Source organism: Crinia signifera, chromosome 8 (assembly GCF_055691185.1).
Source record: "Crinia signifera chromosome 8, ASM5569118v1, whole genome shotgun sequence".
Taxonomy (NCBI): domain Eukaryota; kingdom Metazoa; phylum Chordata; class Amphibia; order Anura; family Myobatrachidae; genus Crinia; species Crinia signifera.
This window is the reverse complement of record NC_139224.1, coordinates 99,533,372-99,546,995: the sequence shown is the minus strand read 5'-3', so window position 1 is coordinate 99,546,995 and position 13,624 is coordinate 99,533,372. Positions and strand designations below refer to the sequence as shown.

The 13,624-nt window shown below is 41.2% G+C and overlaps 1 long non-coding RNA gene across 1 annotated transcript in view; it reads right to left on the bottom strand.

Annotated features, from left to right (window-relative positions):
- LOC146026308 (uncharacterized) overlaps positions 1 to 13,624 on the bottom strand; it is a 66,719-nt gene that overhangs the window by 21,851 nt on the left and 31,244 nt on the right. Inside the window, exon 2 of the long non-coding RNA XR_014454426.1 lies at positions 10,531 to 10,584. This is a non-coding gene — a long non-coding RNA (uncharacterized LOC146026308). The remainder of the gene's footprint in view (positions 1 to 10,530; positions 10,585 to 13,624) is intronic.

Here is a 13,624-nt window from a genome sequence, read left to right as displayed (position 1 = left end):
TGTGTGAGCAGCGTCAGCCCCCAGGCTTGACTCATGCTGGATCTCCGCACAGGAAGGACTAGATCCACCGCCCTATCCCCCCCGCCACCCCACAGCACAGACTGGCAGCACTGACCGGAGTGGCTGGGAAAGGCAGAGCCACAAGCGGCCCCGGCAGCTCCCGTTCCAGTGCCAGAACAAAAGCCCCCGCAACTTGAGTCAGCGGACAAGCCATACAGCTGCACCCGCTCATCCACCTTTAAAAATAGCATTCACATCTGCCTCAGTGACAGGGGTGTGCTTTCATATAGGCAGAAAGTACGTCCCTGTCACTGAGGCACTGCTATAGGTGCCGCTTCTCCATCTTTTTTGAATGGGCTTTTACAGCCCGGTGCTCAGCTCAGGGTAAAAATTATTATAATAATATAAAGCATATACCTATGACACGTGTCATAAGTATTTTCTTTGTATTATTTTCTTAATCATTAATGACAGGGGAGGCACTGCCTCCCCTGACTGCACGTCCCTGGAGGAATATACACACACACCCCTGCCTACAATATAAAATGGTGTGAAACATCCAGTTTGATTCATGTAGAAACTGAGTTAACCAGAGGACTCTGGCAGCCAATAGTTACTTGAAAGAAAATGTAACCCCAAGAAAAGAGTTAAAACAGATACATGTTCAAATAAGAAAAGACAGGGTGACAAATTAAGCCAATCCTATGACAGAAACAATTACATCACAGTACTTTACCAAATGCGCAAAAACCTGCCACATCCCGTAATATGGTCATTGCTTCAAGCTTTAGAGATATGCTGCTTCCCTCAAACCATGTGTTAAATGTATTTTTAAGAGCTAAAATGAAATGCTACAAATTATAGACATAATTGCATAATACTGGAGCCCCAGAGATAATAAGCCTCTGGTCTTCCTCAATAAAAGCAATGGACGTCAGATTTACCTTCAAATCTGCCATGTCAGCTGCACAAAATGACTATGTGGCTGAAGATTATATTTAAAATGTTATTTTAGTTCAGGCACAGGCTCTGCTAATTTCTCACAAACTATGTCCTGCTCCTGGTTAACTTTACACATGTAGGCCAAAAATCCAGTTACAGGGGAAGCTCCCCTACTGGGTCAGGAGCCTCAGTGTATATATTAAGACTCTGTAAATAGGATCTTTGTGTTCGGTTTGAGACATGGCAATTTTTTCTCACTCTCTTTTTTATTTTATTTATCTATTTCCTATGAAATAGCACATGTTGGAATTCCTGTTTCCCACAGTAAAGTATTTACACATTTTTTAATAAAAAACAAAAAAGTAGTTAATATCACACACACTGCAGAAATTACAGTTTGTATATCCTCACCAATTAACTATGAAGCACACATACATGATGTATTATGGGCCTTATTCAACATGAATTGCTAATTTAGAGAATTTGCAGTGAGGAGAAAGCCACCGCCCAGTCTGAAAGGAAACATGCCCCATGCAAAATTGCAAACGTGTCGATAACCAGTTTTCCATTCGCAATTCAAGAAACATCAAAGTGACTTTGCCTTTTGTGCAATTGTGAGTAGGTCTGAGGCGTCCACTAACCTGCGAATGAGACGAGAAGTTATCAGCGCTGATATCATGCCTGCACACCCAGAAATTGGCAGTTTTCCGTCCAAAATACCAGCTTCCTGGCAGTCAAGCTGTGGTTCCATTGCGTTTATGATCTATATGCATTTTCAGTCGCTATTTCCCCTTGTGCATGCACAATGCATACGGTATGCAAGCACAGTCGTTCCATAATCGCTTGATTTGCAAATTCTCTGATTAGCGATCCATACTGAATTAGGCCCTATATAAAGTATAAATATAATACCATACTGGCCACTTTTTTTTATTTTCTCCCCAAAATAAACTTGGAGAGGAGATGTAGTTTAAGACAGAGGAGCAAAGCTGGGTCCATCGCCTCACCCTGCATAATGGCATGAAAAGCAAGTCTGTAGGCAAGGCATAAATGGCCCCACCTCCTGCTTATGAACCTATGAGGCATGACATTAGATTCCTGTCCTGCCCACTTGACCAGGTATTGGGCGGGATGTGAAAGGACTGCCCACTCTCCAAGGGTTCGGTGAACTAGCCAAATACTCAGGAGTCTTCTCCACATTTCAATATAGTAGGAAAGTAAATATAGTACCTGATATAAAGTACAATATTGAATTTACAGTGCTACTGAATTTGAATAACAGTGCTTTTTCAACTTGAACCAGAAAGATACACTTGTTATTTGTATTACTTTAATAAAAGGTAAATCCAGAATAATGTAGTTAATATTATTACAACTACATTAACCATAAAAGGGCCAATTGTATTGGGTTAAAGTTTATTGGGCAGGATAAACTTGCACATTTCCTTAACAAAATGTAATAGCCTGTGTATTTGCGAGTTTGAAGCTATAACATTCTCGCGAGATGTACTAAGCCTTGAAAAGTGATACCATGGAGAGTGACGAACCACCAGCCTATCATCTCCTACCTGTCATTTTTCAAACACAGCCTTTATTATGTCAGTTAGAAGCCCATTTATCAGGCTTTTTGAGTGGTTCTAGTTCTAATGAAGCCCTCTCAGAATACATAAATATGTTTTGATTATATAAATTATACAATAAGAGGCCACAAAACCAAGGAAACAATATGTAGAAGGCAACACTACAAAAAAGGAGGTTGTTCAATTATTTGAAATGTATATATAAAAAAGGTTGGGCTTAGTCCCTGGTGGCCAACTGTGACACAGTCCAGTCCCTATTGGACAAGTATAAAACCCCAGTCTACACTATGCCATTGTGCAGCATATTACTCAATCCCAGCAAACACAATCCATTATGTCTAGTACCATTACTTTCCTGCAGTTTATGTTTCCATGTTAAGTGTTGATTCCACTATGTTTGAAGGGGTGCCTAGTTGTTAAGGGAATACAGTGAAACAAACTACTTGAAGTTCCACTGACTGGAAAGGCTTCATTGAGCTTTGGTTACTTATTTTAAACCCAACTCTGGAACCAGAATTTGGAATTCATATAGGTAAATATAGAGGGCAACGTTGTTGGTTGTTGGGCACAGATATGGGCAGTAAGCCTGTGATTTTTTTTTCCAAAAAGTTTTGTCTTCTCCTTTCCTCCAAGCCTACTGGACCTTGCACACCAGTGTAGGAAGTACACAAATTACATGTGTGTGAGGTGAATTAAGGGATGGCTGAGGCGCCTGCCTTTGTAATGACCATGCATACATCATGACAAAAGGCACCATCAACACTGCAGAATCTTTCCATCCACTGAAGTCAGGGGCAACTGCCAATCCCTGTTCTCTCCCCCTCCCCCAGTGACAATAATACAAGGTATCCTGAAGGGTCACTGAATCATTCTAGTAGTAGGTTTGTACAAAGGTGAGAATCCCTACTCTAGTAGATAGTCTACTATCTACATATTATCTAACTCCAGCAGCCATAGCTTCGTGAAGGACAAGAAAGGATAGCAATGGCCTTTGCTGATGTTGGTTTTCCTGTGCTGGAAAGAAATCTGGGATGAATATGGCACTGAAAAATGGAGAGTCTGAGGGGGCCCCCAAAAACTCTGCTTTATCTTTACCCCAATCAGTTGATTTAAGATTCTGGACAAGAGGCAGGAGATAGGGGGCAAAATGTTAGGCTCCTGTTCATGTGCATGTATAATATGATGACAACACAGCAAAATTCTACAACAAATTGTAATATAGAGAAATAAACATAGATAAACGAATTACTCATTTAGAGTCAGACAGACATACTGGGAATCATTGGAGATTACCCATGCAGGGTTCTACATACCCCAAAAATATTGTTTGACAGTGAAGATGTTATAGCCCAAAACATGAAGCTTTTAACCGCACATTCTTTCATTTTAGAGGCTGCCATAGAAAACATATGGAAGCACACAGGCAATTTCCTTCTGGTAAGAATTTTATTCTTTAACAGCTCAAAGGCCGATCCTTTTATTTCAGTGATGGTTAACATATCAAAATTATACATATTAATTATTTTCTTGCTACAATCCTACAGCCTAGATTATTATTTTTTTTTTAAAATGAACAATGCACCCCCTCTACAAAATTCCACACATCTCGTTTTTTTTCTCCCAGAGAATATATTATGATGTGGAACTGCATTCATGAGATAAAGCCAGCATCCCCGCTGCAAGCAGTCAGATAATGTTCAGAGAGGGGCGTATGGGATTAATTGGGAAGAGGATCAGGGATGGAGGAAAGACGGGTGCTGAACAGACAGGCCAGTCTGACAGGGCGATAAGATCAGTTCATTATTGAAGGCTTTCGTACAGCGTGTCGGGAACATCAGAAAACCACTTTCTACAATATATCAAAGGGCGGAAGGATTTCAATCGCTAACGAAGCTGCTGGAATATTTTCTGTTTTTTAAATGAGCGGATTATGGTGCGTCCCTGGAATTTGCACAGTATGTTTAGGGGCAGAAGGACAGTGGGAGGAGAGTGTGCATTTCAGTCAAGAACTGTTAAAACAAGAGGTCATACTCAAAAGCTTTAATGAGGCCCCTCTTGGAAAACATGAATATATTTTGATTATATAAATCATACAATAAGAGGCCACTGAGGGAAGTGGCAGTATTCTCTACATACATTTGAATGAACTTGTCCATACATGTTCTGTTAAACAAGTACATAGGTTATTTGCCAAAAAGCTATTTCTTTTTCTCTATATTTAACCTATCATCTAGACATGCTCTAATGCAAAATTAATTATTGTCGATATATTTCATATATCATAGTTTTTGTGGTAGCAAGGTTTTAGTGTTTATTTAGGACCCAGGCCTGTTTTCTACACCGCCCCGTCGAACGTCCGCCCCTGAATCCGCTCCCTAGGCTGCTAGTGGATGTGTATGCTTACACATCCAATCACATGCTGCTGCATGGAGGAAACATCATTTGATGGTCGCTCAACATGGAAGGATTTTTTTTCTCCGTTCGTGGACAAGAGTAAGTCTATATTACTTTTACCCTGGACGGAGATGGCCGAAAAGGGGGCGGGCACTGATGTCATGTGACGTCAGCCAACCACCCCAAGCAGGCATCGTCACACCTACCTCTGCAGGGGTACGCCCAGCATTTTTATGGGTACGCCCATAAAACGCTGGTCTTTCCCCTGCTGCCTCATTCCAGTGCACCATTGACCTAAAGGCCCGGTGAGCGTGAAACTAATCGCTCGCTCCTGGGGTTTGCACATGCGCATATTCACACATGCGCAAACCCGACCATCAGACAGGGGAGCGAATTCAGCCCACAGTGAGTGGGACTGAATCGCCTCCTTAGTCAGCAAAACAAACAGAGGTTCTATAAAATATGTGACGGTAAAAATACAGATGTGTCCTCGCTGACTATACATGCGAACTGGTCGCACAAGGGTATGCATTGCAATTAGTTTATGGTAGCATAGACACGGAGCGATCCCAAGTATCCTCTGTGCATGTTTGCGTGCAATGTAGTCACGGCAAATGACCCACTATTATAAGCAATTGTGGGTAAGGTGAGCTCTGTCAAGACTCATTTGTCATATGAAAGGCCTTTAAAATTTCCCTTTCATGACCATGGGCCAAATGTTAAAACTAAGTAAAATGCAGGCATGCCCAGGCATCTGAAGGGAAGGAACGTGACATCAGCTCTGGCCCCGATCAGCCTGTTTCTATCACAGTCCTGGCTATGCACATGCACTGGAAAAATCATTCAATGCTGAGCGGCTTGCATATGATTCTGCTGCTATTCGCAGGGCTGTGATATTTTCGCAAACCTCGCATGTCAATTTACAGGCTTCCCCATGGTGGGATTTCACTGTGGCTGGGCAGCGTTTACCTGATCACAGGGCTCTGCAAATGAGCAGCCCGGCTCTCAGGTCTGTATAAGCCCTTATGTCTGGGCGTCGACTATCTGACTGCAGGGCTCTGCTAATTCAACCAGCAGCAATCAGGCCTGAATCAGTCCCAAAGCCGAGAAGTTGTTCATGGTAACCAATTGGCTTTTATCATTTTTCTGATAAATCTCCCCCATAGAATTTTAGCAGAATAGTGATGTTTACAATGTCACCATAAGCAGTGACACCCGCAAATCTCTTCTACATGGTGAATGCAGCCAAATAAAGAAAAAGAAAAGGGACAGACATGATTTATTTACAGTAAAAATTAAAAACTACTCAGTGAACCTAGAATGAACACGTCTGAATAAATGGCAGATGGTGAAGTTCTGGACAGAAAGGATATAAAATGCTGTAATGTGGCGGATTAGTGTAGCTGTGTGTGTAGTGGGTCACATATGTGATGAGCAATGTGGATGGGAGCTCATGTGCTTGGTGACCCACTTTTCACTACATCTGGCATCACATTTTCCACTTCAAATGTAATGGAAGAGGTTTGCCTTTACACAAACTCTATATAGTGGCAGTGTCCAGAAGTATGTATCTACATCTAGTACAGTAGGTATAGCACTCAGGGCCTGCCACAACATTTATACTATTAAGGATGGGAAATGAATCCACATAGGGTGTAACGTTCCTCCCTGAATCAATAACAATACGATTAATAAGTATTGTGCATGACTGCAAAGCATGAGGTGCTCTGAAGAATATACATATTTATCAGTCAATGGCTAAATGTGTGGAATCAATAGGTACAGCTAAAGAAAATAAAATGCAATCACAGACATTTGCATTCAAAGACCCCGTAGTTCATGCATCAAGGCAATAAAATACATTTATGTGTAGGTTTTAATAATTCCAGCTATGTCAGTAAACTTGCAATCAAAAAGTATGAAGTCATCCTAAGCCATGCCCCAGCTGTACAATGCTGGTAATCTTGGCATTAAATAGCGGGCGCATAGCAATGTCCCACATCGTCCTGGCAACTTCAGCTATTGGCAGTATGTATAAAACGTATCATCTTATTTCATCTTATTTTGCTCCAACCTACTGGGCGGGATGTATTAATGTCGGCCGCGATGCCAGCGCATATGTACTAACATATGCGGCTGGCATCGCGGTGCGGTAACGGAGACCCCCCGCGATACCTGTACTGTGGTCTGCGGGGGGTCCTCCCTGCTGCCTCCACACTGGGGACAGCTAAGCAGGCTGTCCCCGGCGCCTCCTCCTCCCCCTGCAGCCGGAAGGACGTCCACTGCGTTGTTAGGGGGAGGAAGGGCTTACCTTCTGGGGTCCAGGAGGACCTGCAAAAAGGTAAGCCCAAGGGAGGGGGAAAGGGGGGGGGGGGGTCGGCAAAGCGGCGGGGTTGCGGCGAGAAAGAAGCCCCATAGGCTTCTATAGGGTATCACCACCTTTGGTTAGCGATACCCTGCCCGGCGAAATCCATGCAGCCGGGTAATAGTACATAGGAAAATGCGGTAAAACAGGCGTTTTACCGCATTTTCCCTTTAGTACATACCGCCCACTTTATGCTACCTACACAAACGTTTCCTCATAATGGTCCCAATCTCTGTTCTGAGCTACACTGTCAGCAACAGCTGTGCGATGAACCAATCAGAACGTAAGCAAGTCTCATGTGCATGGCCCTCCCTACCTTTGTTTTTCTGAATGCATTTATTTTGTGTACCTTGTTTGTTCCTGTTTATGTACTGTATGTCATATTTATCCCATTGTCTTGTGCCGCACAGCTAAGTACAATCACGCGTCCTGCAGCTCACTGATAATATTTCAACTTAGATCAAATTGATGATGTCAATACCAGTCACCATCCCCTGATAGTGCCTCAATCACGAGGTAGTAAGGGATTCATGCACTGACCTGCTGTGAAAGTGACGTCCAGTCACATGCTCATTTAACCATTTTACAGATAGAAGTTGCAGGAACAGAGCCAGATTGGAACCGAAAGGCTTATAAAGGGGTTATATTGGAAAAATAAGAAGAATCGTTGTCTTCATAACTCATTCAATGTATCTGTCACAATCATACAGGCTTCAGCAGCAGATAAGCAATCAGTCTACATGAGAATTACAGGACAAATGCTCAAGCTAACTTATGCATTTTAATATCATGAGCAATTGAATTGATATAGTCTCATATAGAAATTGTTTCTGGGCAGGATATGCTACAATGAAAATGCAACCAAAACAACTGCAATTTTTTGGAAGTGTGACTGCATTTGTAAATGCATACCGAGGTCCTATGCATAAGATCAGTGGTAGGATGTATCTTTGAGTCTTAAATATTTTCCAATATACATTTAAAAAGAAAGTCTTCATCACCTTCATTTATGTACACTCCCAGAATGCAAATTTGGACAGGAATGTTTAACCCCTTCACGACATTGCCTTTTAAGGTAATTTTTTTTTTTTTTTCCTCCTTGCGTTCAAATAAGCGTAACTTTTTTAATTTTCCGGCTATATAGACACATGAGGGCTTTTTTTTTGCGGGACAAGTTGTACTTTGTAATGGTATCATTTACTATACCGTATAATATTCTGGGGAATCAGGAAATAATTCAATGTGGGGTAAAAAAAAAAAAAAACGCCATTGCACAATTTTGCGCTGGTTACGTTTTTTTTGGAGTTCATAGTTCGTTTAAAATGATGGGTTATCTTTATTCTATGGGTCGTTACGATTCTGGCGATACCAAACTTATATAGTTTTCGTTATGTTTTACCACAAAAAAAAAAAATCGCAACTTTTACGGTTTTTCTAATTTGCGTTGCGTCGCCATGTTCTGCGGCTTATAACTTTTTTATTTTTCCACCTACGGACCTGGGTGAGGGCTCATTTTTTGCGGGCTGAAGTGTACTTTTTAATTAATACCATTATGGGATATGGGCGACTTTCTGATCTCTTTTAGTTATTTTTTTTTGGGTACGCGATGCGACCAAAAAACGTAGTTTTGGCGTTGGGGATTATTTTCCGTTTACGCCTTTAACCGTGCGGGATAACTAATGTTATATTTTAATAGATCGGACTTTTAGGAACGCGGCGATACCAAATATGTTTATTTTTTTTATTTTTTATTTATTTTTATTTGGGAAATGGGGAAAGGGGGGTGATTTGAACTTTTAATATTTTTTTATTTTTTTTTTATTTTTAAACTTTATTATTTTTTTTTTTTTACTTTTACTACAAGGCCCCCTAGTGTACTTGACCACTAGGGGGCGCGATCGCCTGTACTAGGTTCAGCCATAGAGCTCTATGGCTGAACGTAGTGATTTTATGCACTTCCTATTACATCCTGCCTGAGGCAGGATGTAATAGGTATGCATACACGGCCAGCACAGGGGTCTACATTAGACCCCTGGCTACCATGGCAACCGATCGGCACCCTCCGATCTCGCTGCGGGGGGCCCCGATCGGCGCCGGAGGGGGGCGCCCCCCCTCCGATCAGCTATTTAAGCACTGCGGGCGCTTTGCCCGCGGTGCTTAAAGGGTTAAACGGCCACGATCGGCGAACTCGCCGCTCGTGGCCGTGAGAGCAGGGACCTGGCTGTAATATACAGCCATTACCTGCTTTCTTTCAAGCCAGCTCACTCCGTGAGCTGGCTTGATTCCCCCGCAACGGACATATGACGTATATATACGTCATATGTCGTGAAGGGGTTAAATCGCATCACCATACACATAGCCCTACTTCTTGATGGCAAACATATAAAAAATTAACACCTATTCCCATTATACCTGGCCTTTGTGTAGTTAGACAGAAATTAAATATTAATATGATATTGATACCTTGACACAAGTTGTGTGAACAATAATGGGGCCAATTCATTATCACTAAATGGCCTGTTACCCATGCAAAAACATTAGTTTCTCCATATTTTGTGTAACAGGAAGTTCATCATGAAGTTGGACAGAGAACAAATGCCATCTTTAGATGGCACTTAAACTCAGAGCCCTGTTCCTTCCTATGGGACGGATTTCTGGGGATGTGAAGAGGAATTTGAGCAGATTCCTCCGCTGCCTCCTCAATATATGTGACCATACTCGCTGCATGCATGACCTCAGGTCACAAATGCACAGCAACTGGTGATAGGATAAGTAAGTAACATTGCTCATTTACTGATCACGGGGACAGCTATTTTTTAGAGCAGCTGCCTCCGCACCAAGGCAATGCTGAATTGCTCTAGTGAAAAGTATCTCGCTCCGCATCGCGCGGCAAGTTTTATCTAGCCTCTGATGATGAGCAGGTCCCTTATAATAGCTCCCACACTCAGGATAAGCATGCAGATAATTTTTTTTATTTGACTGAGTTCTCACTGTTTCTGAAATTTTTAAAAAAAATTCAAATTGGATTTAAAAAAAAGGGCGTCACCCCTGTACTGCATACCACTGAAGGCTACCTAAAATAAAATAAACTGATATATTATATATATTACATTATGTGTAGATAAATAAAAGTCCATTATGTATTAAAAAAAAAAAAAAAAAAAAAAAACCCAGTTACATTCTAATGTTAAAATGTCTCACATTATGATGCCATATGGAATGTTTGGAGGTGTGCAGTATTAACCTCACCTCAGGTAGGGTATCATCAGCAGTGACTCACCGTTGATTAAATCAGGCTTCTACCTAGAAAGAGAAAATTAGTTGTAGGTAAGGCAATTTAAAAACAAAACTTATGCTCTCTAATAACAATAAAATACAAAATACACTTAGCATCTGCTTGTGTATAACAAGGGTAAGTGTAAAATTATAGGCACTGTTATGCAGTTTTGAGTCTGAGGTATACAGTACATCTCCAGCACTCCCTTCTCCTCAGTTTTGCTATAGGCCTTATGATGACCATCAATTTTCCCAAGCCTTAAACACTGTTCTATTCACCAGGTCCTGAAGCCAAGGCTTAAGCCCCGTGTTGGTTTATAATTGAAAGCTGAAATGGAGCTTCATCATTCCCTAACCAACACCTGTTCTTGATCAGAAAAGCAGAGGCCTTGGGAGTAGACAGACAAGCATCACTTGGCCCCCTCAGTAGCCTGATTAAGTCTAATTACAATGTAAACACAACAGAAACCAAAAGGTTAATGCACTCTAGTGTACTAGATCAGATATTGTACAAAAATTCAAACCACCATTGAAATAAATAAAAATGACATATTTAATTAATCATATAATAAAAATAAATACTAATTCACATGACTTTAAAGCATAAGATTTCTATAAAAGGGTTAGAGTCTAAAGAACATACAGCTGGGGGATAGATTGTACCAGTGAGGCATACTGGATCTTTGCAATGGGATCTATGGTCCCAGAGGGTTTTAATGAGAACATAGAACTCAATAATGTAGGCTAATTATCCATAATCTTCTCGGGTTTTATCCTCTCTATTTCTCTTTTCCTCTACTTTTCCTGAAAGATGAATCAAGACCTGAGGTTCTTTAATTGTGAGTCTGATGAGGTTGATTTCCCTTGGGCTAAATCCTTAATGGGAGACTCAGCAGTGTATATGAAAATCTTTGATTTAGATATGTTGTATATAAAATTATAACATTATGGCCAGTATTCAATTGTGGTGATCGCGATGTGCAGCGAATCCTGTTTAGGATTCGCTGCACATTTGCAGGGTTCAGGAGGGCTGGAGCATTCGCTGCCAGCCCTCCTTGTCACCCTATTCAACACCGCAGGGGCTCACTGCCCCTGACGTTGATTTTTAACCCCTGCAGCTAATGCCGCCGGGAGCCAGGGGATGGCGGCAGGCAGGGAGATGGAAGCCTCCCTGCCTGTGCCGGAATGTGTGTGTGTGTAAGGGGGGGGGGGGTAGGAGGTCTCCCGGGGACACAGGCAGCACAAGCTGCCCCCCCCCGAGAGAGCTGGCAGGGGCGCTGTGGAGGGAGCCACTGCACTGGTGCCGCACGTGCAAATGTAATGAGCGGGACCAGTGTGAAGTGAATATCTAATGTGCTGCAAGCACATGAATAAAAATAGCATGACCCTTCACAGAATAAAATTACTGATTTTTTTACACCAAAAAAACCCAAAACCCTTTATTTTAAAAGATCACAATCCAGTTCACCTTAAAAATATGTTGAATGCAAAATAGTGAATCATGGTGAAAATCATGCTGAAAGCAGTTCTCCATCCTAGCATTGAATACACTCTCGGCGAATCCCAGTGAAAACCCCATTGAAATACACCAGCGACTTGTAGCGAGCATGAAACGGAGAACTGGCCAGCATTTACTGTTCGCTTTGGGCGCACAGTGAACATTGTATAGGGTGAAAAATATTCACCCCAAGGAGTGAAAACAGTCCAATTTGCCAAAAAATAACAGTGAATCGGGAGCATTGAATACTGCCCTTTGTGCTCAAATATTTTTGTTTTGTATTACTCTCTTCACTGTGTTTATTACTTAAATCTACTTATGCGGCATATAATTCTATAGTTAAAAAAATATTACTTGAATTAATCACAATAGATAGTATTAAGTCTGTATAGCTTGTCTGAAATTAAAGTTTGTTTTCCCCTTCTACTGGATAGAATATAACTATAGGTCCTCTAGATCTGAGCTTGTCCAGTTAGGATTGCTAAACAAGATGTTCCTGGGCTGAATCCTGGATGGGAGACTCAGCAGTTGTTTATGATAATCCATGTTTTAACGATAACTTAGAGATGAGCTGGTTCGGATTTACTCAGTTATTTTCGTCAAACTAGAGCAAGTTCGGATTTGTTTGGATTTATTCAGATTTATCTTATTCACTATCCAAAATATGTGAATGCTGATAGACAATAATATGAGGTTGAGATACGAGCAAAGCGGAACAGCTCGTCTCTAGAATATTAAATACTGCATGTGCATGTGAGACCTTTTATGTTATTGTGCAAAAACCATTAGTTTTACTTATTTTTATTTTATTTTTTTATTTAATTCAGTGCATTCTTTAATGATGTCTGTGGATACTGTATACAGTATGGAGTCTTCTTACAGGGACTCTTAAGCATGCTACTCTTCATTTCAAACTTTTAATGAAATCGATAAATGGTATAGGTAAAAACATATTGGGCATAATCATTTTGCACACAAATAGACTTCTCATTGTATGGAGACCAAAACCAAAACCATCTCCTGAAGCTGGGACATAACGAGACCTGTAATCTCAGATTTCTGCATCAGTGGCCTTACAATTACTAGAATACCAATGAACACAATATACTCTTTAATATGATATTATGGCAGTGGTTCCCAAACTGTGCGCCAAGGCTCCCTGGGGTGCCTTGGAGCACTTGCAGGGGTGCCTCAGGTTGGTGGTTCAAGTTATTTATGGCCAATGAAGTAGGCAAAATCAATGCTTGTGGCTTCCAATTAAGAATATGTGGGGGAACAGAAGTGAATCATGTTTCTAACCACAAAAGTGGACCGAATGAAACATTTAAATAACAACTTATTTAATATCTTTCCTGAAACTAGTAACCAACTTTTGGCCTAGGGGTGTCGTGAAAAATATTCTGATACTTTAGGGTGCATTGATTCAAAAAGTTTGGGAACCACCGCATTTTGGTATAGTTGGAAGAAATTGTATAGTATGTAATGAGCATAGGCGAATCTAAAATTATGCTAATGAGTGGTCCCAGACAAAATATAATGGATTTGCGTGCTGCAAAGCCGCGTGTGAAA